The 16,884-nt window shown below is 46.2% G+C and overlaps 2 non-coding genes across 2 annotated transcripts; both read left to right on the top strand.

Annotated features, from left to right (window-relative positions):
- Nucleotides 1-462: 462 nt before the first annotated feature.
- On the top strand, nucleotides 463-535 carry Trnak-uuu (transfer RNA lysine (anticodon UUU)). Its single transcript has one exon. It is a non-coding gene; the product is annotated as a tRNA-Lys (tRNA).
- Nucleotides 536-6,548: 6,013 nt separating this feature from the next.
- Trnak-uuu (transfer RNA lysine (anticodon UUU)) lies at nucleotides 6,549-6,621 on the top strand. The gene has a single exon. It is a non-coding gene; the product is annotated as a tRNA-Lys (tRNA).
- Nucleotides 6,622-16,884: the final 10,263 nt, after the last annotated feature.

The raw sequence follows: 16,884 nt of genomic DNA, 5'->3' as shown, positions 1-16,884 counted from the left end.
GTTGTCACGCTCGTTTTTTTCCAGTTCTGAAAAAGAAACATACCGTTTTAATGTAGCAATTGAGCAGTACGAAACCGTCTGAATGTTGCTGTTGACCATTTTTTGCTTGGAAATGCTCTTGAGCTTGAAACACACAACAAGACCGGTGTTAACTAGCGAAATGGTCAGCAGAGTGCCGACACCGCGAGTTTTGACTGGCACTTGCACATCTAAAACAACGACGAGAAAGTAACTCGTTCGGCTTTTGAGTCACATAAAGTATGTGTGTTAATTTGTACGCCACTAGCTCTGCATGCTGTCATGCAATTTCTTTACCTCTCAGAAATGATTATGACATAAAAGTGAAGTACGTGACGAGTGTGACGTTAGGAAAACATTAGGCAGCATGGAGAGATTCTGTATGGGACCACCCAACCAAACGAGTACTGTGTGACGTGCTATCCGGCAAGTATTCAACGAGGTAGCCGGCTAGCTCAGTCGGTAGAGCGTCAGACTTTTAATCCTAGGGTCGTGGGTTCGAGCCACACGCTGGGCGGAACGGAATTTTGTTCCGCTGCAGATGTAAATTACCATTTTTCAGATTAACGAGATGTAATGGAAATAGCAACTTTAAACTTTGCCTACGTCTCTGTCAGTCACAAGGAAACTGTATTTGAATGTGAAGGTGATTTTGTAGACATGTGTGGAAGACATGTTCTGAAATGCAAGTGTTGTTGTTTGGAGAGCACATCGGTTACGTGTCAGATGTGTAGCCAAGCAGTAATGGGTCGCCATAGCTGCAAATGTTAGCCGGTAATATGAAGTGTTGTCAGCTGAAGTCTGATGATGCAGACGACCGTAAGGACGAAGTACCCAAAAGTACCACTAGGCCGCGCCTCTTTAGCTCAGTGGTAGAGCACTGCTCTAATAAACCAGGCATCGGAAGTTCCATCCTCACAGGAGAAAGATGAATTTTGGAAATCAGTTGCGCGTCTTGGCCGTATAGCAAACAGTATCTGTGATGACGAACAATTAGCGACAGGCGTTTTTTTAAGAAATACTCTCAGATGTGATTAAGGCGAATGGCGCAGATAAAGCATTTGCCAAAGCGGTACAGCATAAAGTGGGACGAGGCAGTCTGAATTACATTTTATAGATGTATTTCTCACATATCTCAGAGCCTCTCGCGGTCGTCGTCGTCGTCGTCGTCGTCGTCGTCGTCGTCGTCGCCGCCGCCGCTTCTGCAGAAGTAGCAAATGGCCATCGTAGCAAATGCGGCGAGGGACGCCCTGCCTTGGATTCCGAATGCACAAAGTGTGTGGTCTTGTTTCTCAGTTTATATTTGGTCGGTCTCGTAAGAGGTTGAATGTAACGAATGGGTGGGAAAGAGCAAGGGGCAGCGGCTGTGTAGAACGAAAACACAAATCCTCAGGGGTGTGAGCGTTTCGAGATGATTCGTATACATGACATAGCTGGTCGTCAGTGACCATGTGGCCTAATGGATAAGGCGTCGGACTTCGGATCTGATGATTACAGGTTCGAATGTTCTCATGGCCCTTTTTTTTCCAGTTCTGAAAAAGAAACATACCGTTTTAATGTAGCAATTGAGCAGTACGAAACCGTCTGAATGTTGCTGTTGACCATTTTTTTGCTTGGAGATGCTCTTGAGCTTGAAACACACACAACAAGACCGGTGTTAACTAGCGAAATGGTCGGCAGAGTGCCGACACCACGAGTTTTGACTGGCACTTGCACATCTAAAACAACGTAGGAAAGTAACTCGTTCGGCTTTTGAATCACATAACGTATGTGTGTTAATTTTAAAGCCACTAGCTCTGCATGTTGTCATGCAATTTCTTTACCTCTCAGAAATGATTATGGCATAAAAGTGAAGTACGTGACGAGTGTGACGTTAGGAAAACATTAGGCAGCATGGAGAGATTCTGTATGGGACCACCCAACCCAAACGAGTAATGTGTGACGTGCTACCCGGCAGGTATTCACCGAGGTAGCCGGCTAGCTCAGTCGGTAGAGCGTCAGACTCTTAATCCCAGGGTCGTGGGTTCGAGCCACGCGCTGGGCGTAACGGAATTTTGTTCCGCTGCAGATGTAAATTACCGTTTTTCTGATTAACGAGATGTAATGGAAATAGCAACTTTAAACTTTGCCTACGTCTCTGTCAGTCACAAGGAAACTGTATTTGAATGTGAAGGTGATTTTGTAGACATGTGTGGAAGACATGTTCTGAAATGCAAGTGTTGTTGTTTGGAGAGCACATCGGTTACGTGTCAGATGTGTAGCCAAGCAGTAATGGGTCGCCATAGCTGCAAATATTAGCCGGTAATATGAAGTGTTGTCAGCTGAAGTCTGATGATGCAGACGACCGTAAGGACGAAGTACTCAAAAGTACCACTAGGCCGCGCCTCTTTAGCTCAGTGGTAGAGCACTGCTCTAATAAACCAGGCATCGGAAGTTCCATCCTCACAGGAGAAAGATGAATTTTGGAAATCAGTTGCGCGTCGTGGCCGTATAGCAAACAGTATCTGTGATGACGAACAATTAGCGACAGGCGTTTTTTTAAGAAATACTCTCAGATGTGATTAAGGCGAATGGCGCAGATAAAGCATTTGCCAAAGCGGTACAGCATAAAGTGGGACGAGGCAGTCTGCATTACATTTTATAGATGTATATCTCACATATCTCAGAGCCTCTCGCGGTCGTCGTCGTCGTCGTCGTCGTCGTCGTCGTCGTCGCCGCCGCCGCTTCTGCAGAAGTAGCAAATGGCCATCGTAGCAAATGCGGCGAGGGACGCCCTGCCTTGGATTCCGAATGCACAAAGTGTGTGGTCTTGTTTCTCAGTTTATATTTGGTCGGTCTCGTAAGAGGTTGAATGTAACGAATGGGTGGGAAAGAGCAAGGGGCAGCGGCTGTGTAGAACGAAAACACAAATCCTCAGGGGTGTGAGCGTTTCGAGATGATTCGTATACATGACATAGCTGGTCGTCAGTGACCATGTGGCCTAATGGATAAGGCGTCGGACTTCGGATCTGATGATTACAGGTTCGAATGTTCTCATGGCCCTTTTTTTTCCAGTTCTGAAAAAGAAACATACCGTTTTAATGTAGCAATTGAGCAGTACGAAACCGTCTGAATGTTGCTGTTGACCATTTTTTTGCTTGGAGATGCTCTTGAGCTTGAAACACACACAACAAGACCGGTGTTAACTAGCGAAATGGTCGGCAGAGTGCCGACACCACGAGTTTTGACTGGCACTTGCACATCTAAAACAACGTAGGAAAGTAACTCGTTCGGCTTTTGAATCACATAACGTATGTGTGTTAATTTTAAAGCCACTAGCTCTGCATGTTGTCATGCAATTTCTTTACCTCTCAGAAATGATTATGGCATAAAAGTGAAGTACGTGACGAGTGTGACGTTAGGAAAACATTAGGCAGCATGGAGAGATTCTGTATGGGACCACCCAACCCAAACGAGTAATGTGTGACGTGCTACCCGGCAGGTATTCACCGAGGTAGCCGGCTAGCTCAGTCGGTAGAGCGTCAGACTCTTAATCCCAGGGTCGTGGGTTCGAGCCACGCGCTGGGCGTAACGGAATTTTGTTCCGCTGCAGATGTAAATTACCGTTTTTCTGATTAACGAGATGTAATGGAAATAGCAACTTTAAACTTTGCCTACGTCTCTGTCAGTCACAAGGAAACTGTATTTGAATGTGAAGGTGATTTTGTAGACATGTGTGGAAGACATGTTCTGAAATGCAAGTGTTGTTGTTTGGAGAGCACATCGGTTACGTGTCAGATGTGTAGCCAAGCAGTAATGGGTCGCCATAGCTGCAAATATTAGCCGGTAATATGAAGTGTTGTCAGCTGAAGTCTGATGATGCAGACGACCGTAAGGACGAAGTACTCAAAAGTACCACTAGGCCGCGCCTCTTTAGCTCAGTGGTAGAGCACTGCTCTAATAAACCAGGCATCGGAAGTTCCATCCTCACAGGAGAAAGATGAATTTTGGAAATCAGTTGCGCGTCGTGGCCGTATAGCAAACAGTATCTGTGATGACGAACAATTAGCGACAGGCGTTTTTTTAAGAAATACTCTCAGATGTGATTAAGGCGAATGGCGCAGATAAAGCATTTGCCAAAGCGGTACAGCATAAAGTGGGACGAGGCAGTCTGAATTACATTTTATAGATGTATTTCTCACATATCTCAGAGCCTCTCGCGGTCGTCGTCGTCGTCGTCGTCGTCGTCGTCGCCGCCGCCGCTTCTGCAGAAGTAGCAAATGGCTATCGTAGCAAATTCGGCGAGGGACGCCCTGCTTTCGATTCCGAATGCACAAAGTGTGTGGTCTTGTTTCACAGTCTATATTTGGTCGGTCTCGTAAGAGGTTGAATGTAACGAATGGGTGGGAAAGAGCAAGGGGCAGCGGCTGTGTAGAACGAAAACACAAATCCTCAGGGGTGTGAGCGTTTCGAGATGAGACGTATACATGACATAGTTTGTAGTCAGTGACCATGTGGCCTAACGGATAAGTCGTCGGACTTCGGATCTGATGATTACAGGTTCGAATGTTGTCACGCTCGTTTTTTTCCAGTTCTGAAAAAGAAACATACCGTTTTAATGTAGCAATTGAGCAGTACGAAACCGTCTGAATGTTGCTGTTGACCATTTTTTGCTTGGAAATGCTCTTGAGCTTGAAACACACAACAAGACCGGTGTTAACTAGCGAAATGGTCAGCAGAGTGCCGACACCGCGAGTTTTGACTGGCACTTGCACATCTAAAACAACGACGAGAAAGTAACTCGTTCGGCTTTTGAGTCACATAAAGTATGTGTGTTAATTTGTACGCCACTAGCTCTGCATGCTGTCATGCAATTTCTTTACCTCTCAGAAATGATTATGACATAAAAGTGAAGTACGTGACGAGTGTGACGTTAGGAAAACATTAGGCAGCATGGAGAGATTCTGTATGGGACCACCCAACCCAAACGAGTACTGTGTGACGTGCTATCCGGCAGGTATTCAACGAGGTAGCCGGCTAGCTCAGTCGGAAGAGCGTCAGACTCTTAATCCTAGGGTCGTGGGTTCGAGCCACACGCTGGGCGGAACGGAATTTTGTTCCGCTGCAGATGTAAATTACCGTTTTTCTGATTAACGAGATGTAATGGAAATAGCAACTTTAAACTTTGCCTACGTCTCTGTCAGTCACAAGGAAACTGTATTTGAATGTGAAGGTGATTTTGTAGACATGTGTGGAAGACATGTTCTGAAATGCAAGTGTTGTTGTTTGGAGAGCACATCGGTTACATGTCAGATGTGTAGCCAAGCAGTAATGGGTCGCCATAGCTGCAAATATTAGCCGGTAATATGAAGTGTTGTCAGCTGAAGTCTGATGATGCAGACGACCGTAAGGACGAAGTACCCAAAAGTACCACTAGGCCGCGCCTCTTTAGCTCAGTGGTAGAGCACTGCTCTAATAAACCAGGCATCGGTAGTTCCATCCTCACAGGAGAAAGATGAATTTTGGAAATCAGTTGCGCGTCGTGGTCGTATAGCAAACAGTATCTGTGATGACGAACAATTAGCGACAGGCGTTTTTTTAAGAAATACTCTCAGATGTGATTAAGGCGAATGGCGCAGATAAAGCATTTGCCAAAGCGGTACAGCATAAAAGGGGACGAGGCAGTCTGAATTACATTTTATAGATGTATTTCTCACATATCTCAGAACCTCTCGCGGTCGTCGTCGTCGTCGTCGTCGTCGTCGTCGACGTCGCCGCCGCCGCTTCTGCAGAATTAGCAAATGGCTATCGTAGCAAATGCGGCGAGGGACGCCCTGCCTTCGATTCCGAATGCACAAAGTGTGTGGTCTTGTTTCTCAGTCTATATTTGGTCGGTCTCGTAAGAGGTTGAATGTAACGAATGGGTGGGAAAGAGCAAGGGGCAGCGGCTGTGTAGAACGAAAACACAAATCCTCAGGGGTGTGAGCGTTTCGAGATGAGTCGTATACATGACATAGTTTGTAGTCAGTGACCATGTGGCCTAACGGATAAGGCGTTGGACTTCGGATCTGATGATTACAGATTCGAATGTTGTCACGCTCGTTTTTTTCCAGTTCTGAAAAAGAAACATACCGTTTTAATGTAGCAATTGAGCAGTACGAAACCGTCTGAATGTTGCTGTTGACCATTTTTTGCTTGGAAATGCTCTTGAGCTTGAAACACACAACAAGACCGGTGTTAACTAGCGAAATGGTCAGCAGAGTGCCGACACCGCGAGTTTTGACTGGCACTTGCACATCTAAAACAACGACGAGAAAGTAACTCGTTCGGCTTTTGAGTCACATAAAGTATGTGTGTTAATTTGTACGCCACTAGCTCTGCATGCTGTCATGCAATTTCTTTACCTCTCAGAAATGATTATGACATAAAAGTGAAGTACGTGACGAGTGTGACGTTAGGAAAACATTAGGCAGCATGGAGAGATTCTGTATGGGACCACCCAACCAAACGAGTACTGTGTGACGTGCTATCCGGCAAGTATTCAACGAGGTAGCCGGCTAGCTCAGTCGGTAGAGCGTCAGACTTTTAATCCTAGGGTCGTGGGTTCGAGCCACACGCTGGGCGGAACGGAATTATGTTCCGCTGCAGATGTAAATTACCATTTTTCAGATTAACGAGATGTAATGGAAATAGCAACTTTAAACTTTGCCTACGTCTCTGTCAGTCACAAGGAAACTGTATTTGAATGTGAAGGTGATTTTGTAGACATGTGTGGAAGACATGTTCTGAAATGCAAGTGTTGTTGTTTGGAGAGCACATCGGTTACGTGTCAGATGTGTAGCCAAGCAGTAATGGGTCGCCATAGCTGCAAATGTTAGCCGGTAATATGAAGTGTTGTCAGCTGAAGTCTGATGATGCAGACGACCGTAAGGACGAAGTACCCAAAAGTACCACTAGGCCGCGCCTCTTTAGCTCAGTGGTAGAGCACTGCTCTAATAAACCAGGCATCGGAAGTTCCATCCTCACAGGAGAAAGATGAATTTTGGAAATCAGTTGCGCGTCTTGGCCGTATAGCAAACAGTATCTGTGATGACGAACAATTAGCGACAGGCGTTTTTTTAAGAAATACTCTCAGAAGTGATTAAGGCGATGGCGCAGATAAAGCATTTGCCAAAGCGGTACAGCATAAAGTGGGACGAGGCAGTCTGAATTACATTTTATAGATGTATTTCTCACATATCTCAGAGCCTCTCGCGGTCGTCGTCGTCGTCGTCGTCGTCGTCGTCGTCGCCGCAGCCGCGGCCGCCGCTTCTGCAGAAGTAGCAAATGGCTATCGTAGCAAATGCGGCGAGGGACGCCCTGCCTTCGATTCCGAATGCACAAAGTGTGTGGTCTTGTTTCTCAGTCTATATTTGGTCGGTCTCGTAAGAGGTTGAATGTAACGAATGGGTGGGAAAGAGCAAGGGGCAGCGGCTGTGTAGAACGAAAACACAAATGCTCATGGGTGTGAGCGTTTCGAGATGAGTCGTATACATGACATAGTTGGTCGTCAGTGACCATGTGGCCTAGTGGATAAGGCGTTGGACTTCGGATCTGATGATTACAGGTTCGAATGTTGTCACGCTCGTTTTTTTCCAGTTCTGAAAAAGAAACATACCGTTTTAATGTAGCAATTGAGCAGTACGAAACCGTCTGAATGTTGCTGTTGACCATTTTTTGCTTGGAAATGCTCTTGAGCTTGAAACACACACAACAAGACCGGTGTTAACTAGCGAAATGGTCAGCAGAGTGCCGACACCGCGAGTTTTGACTGGCACTTGCACATCTAAAACAACGTCGGAAAGTAACTCGTTCGACTTTTGAGTCACATAAAGTATGTGTGTTAATTTTGACGCCACTAGCTCTGCATGCTGTCATGCAATTTCTTTACCTCTCAGAAATGATTATGACATAAAAGTGAAGTACGTGACGAGTGTGACGTTAGGAAAACATTAGGCAGCATGGAGAGATTCTGTATAGGACCACCCAACCCAAACGAGTACTGTGTGACGTGCTATCCGGCAGGTATTCAACGAGGTAGCCGGCTAGCTCAGTCGGTAGAGCGTCAGACTCTTAATCCTAGGATCGTGGGTTCGAGCCACACGCTGGGCGGAACGGAATTTTGTTCCGCTGCAGATGTAAATTACCGTTTTTCTGATTAACGAGATGTAATGGAAATAGCAACTTTAAACTTTGCCTACGTCTCTGTCACTCACAAGGAAACTGTATTTGAATGTGAAGGTGATTTTGTAGACATGTGTGGAAGACATGTTCTGAAATGCAAGTGTTGTTGTTTGGAGAGCACATCGGTTACGTGTCAGATGTGTAGCCAAGCAGTAATGGGTCGCCATAGCCGCAAATATTAGCCGGTAATATGAAGTGTTGTCAGCTGAAGTCTGATGATGCAGACGACCGTAAGGACGAAGTAGCCAAGAGTACCGCTAGGCCGCGCCTCCTTAGCTCAGTGGTAGAGCACTGCTCTAATAAACCAGGCATCGGAAGTTCCATCCTCACAGGAGAAAGATGAATTTTGGAAATCAGTTGCGCGTCGTGGCCGTATAGCAAACAGTATCTGTGATGAGGAACAATTAGCGACAGGCGTTTTCTTAAGAATTACTCTCAGATGTGATTAAGGCGAATGGCACAGATAAAGCATTTGCCAAAGCGGTACAGCATAAAGTGGGACGAGGCAGTCTGAATTACATTATATAGATGTATTTCTCACATATCTCAGAGCCTCTCGCGGTCGTCGTCGTCGTCGTCGTCGTCGCCGCCGCCGCGGCCGCCGCTTCTGCAGAAGTAGCAAATGGCTATCGTAGCAAATGCGGCGAGGGACGCCCTGCCTTCGATTCCGAATGCACAAAGTGTGTGGTCTTGTTTCTCAGTCTATATTTGGTCGGTCTCGTAAGAGGTTGAATGTAACGAATGGGTGGGAAAGAGCAAGGGGCAGCGGCTGTGTAGAACGAAAACACAAATGCTCATGGGTGTGAGCGTTTCGAGATGAGTCGTATACATGACATAGTTGGTCGTCAGTGACCATGTGGCCTAATTGATAAGGCGTTGGACTTCGGATCTGATGATTACAGGTTCGAATGTTGTCACGCTCGTTTTTTTCCAGTTCTGAAAAAGAAACATACCGTTTTAATGTAGCAATTGAGCAGTACGAAACCGTCTGAATGTTGCTGTTGACCATTTTTTGCTTGGAAATGCTCTTGAGCTTGAAACACACACAACAAGACCGGTGTTAACTAGCGAAATGGTCAGCAGAGTGCCGACACCGCGAGTTTTGACTGGCACTTGCACATCTAAAACAACGTCGGAAAGTAACTCGTTCGACTTTTGAGTCACATAAAGTATGTGTGTTAATTTTGACGCCACTAGCTCTGCATGCTGTCATGCAATTTCTTTACCTCTCAGAAATGATTATGACATAAAAGTGAAGTACGTGACGAGTGTGACGTTAGGAAAACATTAGGCAGCATGGAGAGATTCTGTATAGGACCACCCAACCCAAACGAGTACTGTGTGACGTGCTATCCGGCAGGTATTCAACGAGGTAGCCGGCTAGCTCAGTCGGTAGAGCGTCAGACTCTTAATCCTAGGATCGTGGGTTCGAGCCACACGCTGGGCGGAACGGAATTTTGTTCCGCTGCAGATGTAAATTACCGTTTTTCTGATTAACGAGATGTAATGGAAATAGCAACTTTAAACTTTGCCTACGTCTCTGTCACTCACAAGGAAACTGTATTTGAATGTGAAGGTGATTTTGTAGACATGTGTGGAAGACATGTTCTGAAATGCAAGTGTTGTTGTTTGGAGAGCACATCGGTTACGTGTCAGATGTGTAGCCAAGCAGTAATGGGTCGCCATAGCCGCAAATATTAGCCGGTAATATGAAGTGTTGTCAGCTGAAGTCTGATGATGCAGACGACCGTAAGGACGAAGTAGCCAAGAGTACCGCTAGGCCGCGCCTCCTTAGCTCAGTGGTAGAGCACTGCTCTAATAAACCAGGCATCGGAAGTTCCATCCTCACAGGAGAAAGATGAATTTTGGAAATCAGTTGCGCGTCGTGGCCGTATAGCAAACAGTATCTGTGATGAGGAACAATTAGCGACAGGCGTTTTCTTAAGAATTACTCTCAGATGTGATTAAGGCGAATGGCACAGATAAAGCATTTGCCAAAGCGGTACAGCATAAAGTGGGACGAGGCAGTCTGAATTACATTATATAGATGTATTTCTCACATATCTCAGAGCCTCTCGCGGTCGTCGTCGTCGTCGTCGTCGTCGCCGCCGCCGCGGCCGCCGCTTCTGCAGAAGTAGCAAATGGCTATCGTAGCAAATGCGGCGAGGGACGCCCTGCCTTCGATTCCGAATGCGCAAAGTGTGTGGTCTTGTTTCTCAGTCTATATTTGGTCGGTCTCGTAAGAGGTTGAATGTAACGAATGGGTGGGAAAGAGCAAGGGGCAGCGGCTGTGTAGAACGAAAACACAAATGCTCATGGGTGTGAGCGTTTCGAGATGAGTCGTATACATGACATAGTTGGTCGTCAGTGACCATGTGGCCTAATGGATAAGGCGTTGGACTTCGGATCTGATGATTACAGGTTCGAATGTTGTCACGCTCGTTTTTTTCCAGTTCTGAAAAAGAAACATACCGTTTTAATGTAGCAATTGAGCAGTACGAAACCGTCTGAATGTTGCTGTTGACCATTTTTTGCTTGGAAATGCTCTTGAGCTTGAAACACACACAACAAGACCGGTGTTAACTAGCGAAATGGTCAGCAGAGTGCCGACACCACGAGTTTTGACTGGCACTTGCACATCTAAAACAACGTCGGAAAGTAACTCGTTCGGCTTTTGAGTCACATAAAGTATGTGTGTTAATTTTGACGCCACTAGCTCTGCATGCTGTCATGCAAATTTTTTACCTCTCAGAAATGATTATGACATAAAAGTGAAGTACGTGACGAGTGTGACGTTAGGAAAACATTAGGCAGCATGGAGAGATTCTGTATGGGACCACCCAACCCAAACGAGTACTGTGTGACGTGCTATCCGGCAGGTATTCAACGAGGTAGCCGGCTAGCTCAGTCGGTAGAGCGTCAGACTCTTAATCCTAGGATCGTGGGTTCGAGCCACACGCTGGGCGGAACGGAATTTTGTTCCGCTGCAGATGTAAATTACCGTTTTTCTGATTAACGAGATGTAATGGAAATAGCAACTTTAAACTTTGCCTACGTCTCTGTCACTCACAAGGAAACTGTATTTGAATGTGAAGGTGATTTTGTAGACATGTGTGGAAGACATGTTCTGAAATGCAAGTGTTGTTGTTTGGAGAGCATATCGGTTACGTGTCAGATGTGTAGCCAAGCAGTAATGGGTCGCCATAGCCGCAAATATTAGCCGGTAATATGAAGTGTTGTCAGCTGAAGTCTGATGATGCAGACGACCGTAAGGACGAAGTAGCCAAGAGTACCGCTAGGCCGCGCCTCCTTAGCGCAGTGGTAGAGCACTGCTCTGATAAACCAGGCATCGGAAGTTCCATCCTCACAGGAGAAAGATGAATTTTGGAAATCAGTTGCGCGTCGTGGCCGTATAGCAAACAGTATCTGTGATGACGAACAATTAGCGACAGGCGTTTTTTTAAGAATTACTCTCAGATGTGATTAAGGCGAATGGCACAGATAAAGCATTTGCTAAAGCGGTACAGCATAAAGTGGGACGAGGCAGTCTGAATTACATTTTATAGATGTATTTCTCACATATCTCAGAGCCTCTCGCGGTCGTCGTCGTCGTCGTCGTCGTCGTCGTCGTCGTCGTCGCCGCCGCCGCCGCTTCTGCAGAAGTAGCAAATGGCTATCGTAGCAAATGCGGCGAGGGACGCCCTGCCTTCGATTCCGAATGCACAAAGTGTGTGGTCTTGTTTCTCAGTCTATATTTGGTCGGTCTCGTAAGAGGTTGAATGTAACGAATGGGTGGGAAAGAGCAAGGGGCAGCGGCTGTGTAGAACGAAAACACAAATCCTCAGGGGTGTGAGCGTTTCGAGATGAAACGTATACATGACATAGTTGGTTGTCAGTGACCATGTAGCCTAATGGATAAGGCCTTGGACTTCGGATCTGATGATTACAGGTTCGAATGTTGTCACGCTCGTTTTTTTCCAGTTCTGAAAAAGAAACATACCGTTTTAATGTAGCAATTGAGCAGTACGAAACCGTCTGAATGTTGCTGTTGACCATTTTTTGCTTGGAAATGCTCTTGAGCTTGAAACACACACAACAAGACCGGTGTTAACTAGCGAAATGGTCAGCAGAGTGCCGACACCGCGAGTTTTGACTGGCACTTGCACATCTAAAACAACGTCGGAAAGTAACTCGTTCGGCTTTTGAGTCACATAAAGTATGTGTGTTAATTTTGACGCCACTAGCTCTGCATGCTGTCATGCAATTTCTTTACCTCTCAGAAATGATTATGACATAAAAGTGAAGTACGTGACGAGTGTGACGTTAGGAAAACATTAGGCAGCATGGAGAGAATCTGTATGGGACCACCCAACCCAAACGAGTACTGTGTGACGTGCTATCCGGCAGGTATTCAACGAGGTAGCCGGCTAGCTCAGTCGGTAGAGCGTCAGACTCTTAATCCTAGGATAGTGGGTTCGAGCCACACGCTGGGCGGAACGGAATTTTGTTCCGCTGCAGATGTAAATTACCGTTTTTCTGATTAACGAGATGTAATGGAAATAGCAACTTTAAACTTTGCCTACGTCTCTGTCAGTCACAAGGAAACTGTATTTGAATGTGAAGGTGATTTTGTAGACATGTGTGGAAGACATGTTCTGAAATGCAAGTGTTGTTGTTTGGAGAGCACATCGGTTACGTGTCAGATGTGTAGCCAAGCAGTAATGGGTCGCCATAGCTGCAAATATTAGCCGGTAATATGAAGTGTTGTCAGCTGAAGTCTGATGATGCAGACGACCGTAAGGACGAAGTATCCAAGAGTACCGCTAGGCCGCGCCTCCTTAGCTCAGTGGTAGAGCACTGCTCTAATAAACCAGGCATCGGAAGTTCCATCCTCACAGGAGAAAGATGAATTTTGGAAATCAGTTGCGCGTCGTGGCCGTATAGCAAACAGTATCTGTGATGACGAACAATTAGCGACAGGCGTTTTTTTAAGAATTACTCTCAGATGTGATTAAGGCGAATGGCACAGATAAAGCATTTGCCAAAGCGGTACAGCATAAAGTGGGACGAGGCAGTCTCAATTACATTTTATAGATGTATTTCTCACATATCTCAGAGCCTCTCGCGGTCGTCGTCGTCGTCGTCGTCGTCGTCGACGTCGCCGCCGCCGCTTCTGCAGAAGTAGCAAATGGCTATCGTAGCAAATGCGGCGAGGGACGCCCTGCCTTCGATTCCGAATGCACAAAGTGTGTGGTCTTGTTTCTCAGTCTATATTTGGTCGGTCTCGTAAGAGGTTGAATGTAACGAATGGGTGGGAAAGAGCAAGGGGCAGCGGCTGTGTAGAACGAAAACACAAATCCTCAGGGGTGTGAGCGTTTCGAGATGAGTCGTATACATGACATAGTTTGTAGTCAGTGACCATGTGGCCTAACGGATAAGGCGTCGGACTTCGGATCTGATGATTACAGGTTCGAATGTTGTCACGCTCGTTTTTTTCCAGTTCTGAAAAAGAAACATACCGTTTTAATGTAGCAATTGAGCAGTACGAAACCGTCTGAATGTTGCTGTTGACCATTTTTTGCTCGGAAATGCTCTTGAGCTTGAAACACACAACAAGACCGGTGTTAACTAGCGAAATGGTCAGCAGAGTGCCGACACCGCGAGTTTTGACTGGCACTTGCACATCTAAAACAACGACGAGAAAGTAACTCGTTCGGCTTTTGAGTCACATAAAGTATGTGTGTTAATTTGTACGCCACTAGCTCTGCATGCTGTCATGCAATTTCTTTACCTCTCAGAAATGATTATGACATAAAAGTGAAGTACGTGACGAGTGTGACGTTAGGAAAACATTAGGCAGCATGGAGAGATTCTGTATGGGACCACCCAACCCAAACGAGTACTGTGTGACGTGCTATCCGGCAGGTATTCAACGAGGTAGCCGGCTAGCTCAGTCGGAAGAGCGTCAGACTCTTAGTCCTAGGGTCGTGGGTTCGAGCCACACGCTGGGCGGAACGGAATTTTGTTCCGCTGCAGATGTAAATTACCGTTTTTCTGATTAACGAGATGTAATGGAAATAGCAACTTTAAACTTTGCCTACGTCTCTGTCAGTCACAAGGAAACTGTATTTGAATGTGAAGGTGATTTTGTAGACATGTGTGGAAGACATGTTCTGAAATGCAAGTGTTGTTGTTTGGAGAGCACATCGGTTACGTGTCAGATGTGTAGCCAAGCAGTAATGGGTCGCCATAGCTGCAAATATTAGCCGGTAATATGAAGTGTTGTCAGCTGAAGTCTGATGATGCAGACGACCGTAAGGACGAAGTACCCAAAAGTACCACTAGGCCGCGCCTCTTTAGCTCAGTGGTAGAGCACTGCTCTAATAAACCAGGCATCGGTAGTTCCATCCTCACAGGAGAAAGATGAATTTTGGAAATCAGTTGCGCGTCGTGGTCGTATAGCAAACAGTATCTGTGATGACGAACAATTAGCGACAGGCGTTTTTTTAAGAAATACTCTCAGATGTGATTAAGGCGATGGCGCAGATAAAGCATTTGCCAAAGCGGTACAGCATAAAGTGGGACGAGGCAGTCTGAATTACATTTTATAGATGTATTTCTCACATATCTCAGAGCCTCTCGCGGTCGTCGTCGTCGTCGTCGTCGTCGTCGTCGTCGTCGCCGCCGCCGCCGCCGCGGCCGCCGCTTCTGCAGAAGTAGCAAATGGCTATCGTAGCAAATGCGGCGAGGGATGCCCTGCCTTCGATTCCGAATGCACAAAGTGTGTGGTCTTGTTTCTCAGTCTATATTTGGTCGGTCTCGTATGAGGTTGAATGTAACGAATGGGTGGGAAAGAGCAAGGGGCAGCGGCTGTGTAGAACGAAAACACAAATGCTCATGGGTGTGAGCGTTTCGAGATGAGTCGTATACATGACATAGTTGGTCGTCAGTGACCATGTGGCCTAATGGATAAGGCGTTGGACTTCGGATCTGATGATTACAGGTTCGAATGTTGTCACGCTCGTTTTTTTCCAGTTCTGAAAAAGAAACATACCGTTTTAATGTAGCAATTGAGCAGTACGAAACCGTCTGAATGTTGCTGTTGACCATTTTTTGCTTGGAAATGCTCTTGAGCTTGAAACACACAACAAGGCCGGCGTTAACTAGCGAAATGGTCAGCAGAGTGCCGACACCGCGAGTTTTGACTGGCACTTGCACATCTAAAACAACGTCGGAAAGTAACTCGTTCGGCTTTTGAGTCACATAAAGTATGTGTGTTAATTTTGACGCCACTAGCTCTGCATGCTGTCATGCAAATTCTTTACCTCTCAGAAATGATTATGACATAAAAGTGAAGTACGTGACGAGTGTGACGTTAGGAAAACATTAGGCAGCATGGAGAGATTCTGTATGGGACCACCCAACCCAAACGAGTACTGTGTGACGTGCTATCCGGCAGGTATTCAACGAGGTAGCCGGCTAGCTCAGTCGGTAGAGCGTCAGACTCTTAATCCTAGGATCGTGGGTTCGAGCCACACGCTGGGCGGAACGGAATTTTGTTCCGCTGCAGATGTAAATTACCGTTTTTCTGATTAACGAGATGTAATGGAAATAGCAACTTTAAACTTTGCCTACGTCTCTGTCACTCACAAGGAAACTGTATTTGAATGTGAAGGTGATTTTGTAGACATGTGTGGAAGACATGTTCTGAAATGCAAGTGTTGTTGTTTGGAGAGCACATCGGTTACGTGTCAGATGTGTAGCCAAGCAGTAATGGGTCGCCATAGCCGCAAATATTAGCCGGTAATATGAAGTGTTGTCAGCTGAAGTCTGATGATGCAGACGACCGTAAGGACGAAGTAGCCAAGAGTACCGCTAGGCCGCGCCTCCTTAGCTCAGTGGTAGAGCACTGCTCTAATAAACCAGGCATCGGAAGTTCCATCCTCACAGGAGAAAGATGAATTTTGGAAATCAGTTGCGCGTCGTGGCCGTATAGCAAACAGTATCTGTGATGACGAACAATTAGCGACGGGCGTTTTCTTATGAATTACTCTCAGATGTGATTAAGGCGAATGGCACACATAAAGCATTTGCCAAAGCGGTACAGCATAAAGTGGGACGAGGCAGTCTGAATTACATTTTATAGATGTATTTCTCACATATCTCAGAGCCTCTCGCGGTCGTCGTCGTCGTCGTCGTCGTCGTCGTCGCCGCCGCCGCCGCTTCTGCAGAAGTAGCAAATGGCTGTCGTAGCAAATGCGGCGAGGGACGCCCTGCCTTCGATTCCGAATGCACAAATTGTGTGGTCTTGTTTCTCAGTCTATATTTGGTCGGTCTCGTAAGAGGTTGAATGTAACGAATGGGTGGGAAAGAGCAAGGGGCAGCGGCTGTGTAGAACGAAAACACAAATCCTCAGGGGTGTGAGCGTTTCGAGATGAGTCGTATACATGACATAGTTGGTCGTCAGTGACCATGTGGCCTAATGGATAAGGCGTTGGACTTCGGATCTGATGATTACAGGTTCGAATGTTGTCACGCTCGTTTTTTTCCAGTTCTGAAAAAGAAACATACCGTTTTAATGTAGCAATTGAGCAGTACGAAACCGTCTGAATGTTGCTGTTGACCATTTTTTGCTTGGAAATGCTCTTGAGCTTGAAACACACA

This window comes from Schistocerca gregaria, unplaced genomic scaffold (assembly GCF_023897955.1).
Source record: "Schistocerca gregaria isolate iqSchGreg1 unplaced genomic scaffold, iqSchGreg1.2 ptg000178l, whole genome shotgun sequence".
Lineage (NCBI taxonomy): Eukaryota > Metazoa > Arthropoda > Insecta > Orthoptera > Acrididae > Schistocerca > Schistocerca gregaria.
Note: the sequence above shows the minus strand (reverse complement) of the source record. Positions and strands in the feature narration are given on the sequence as shown.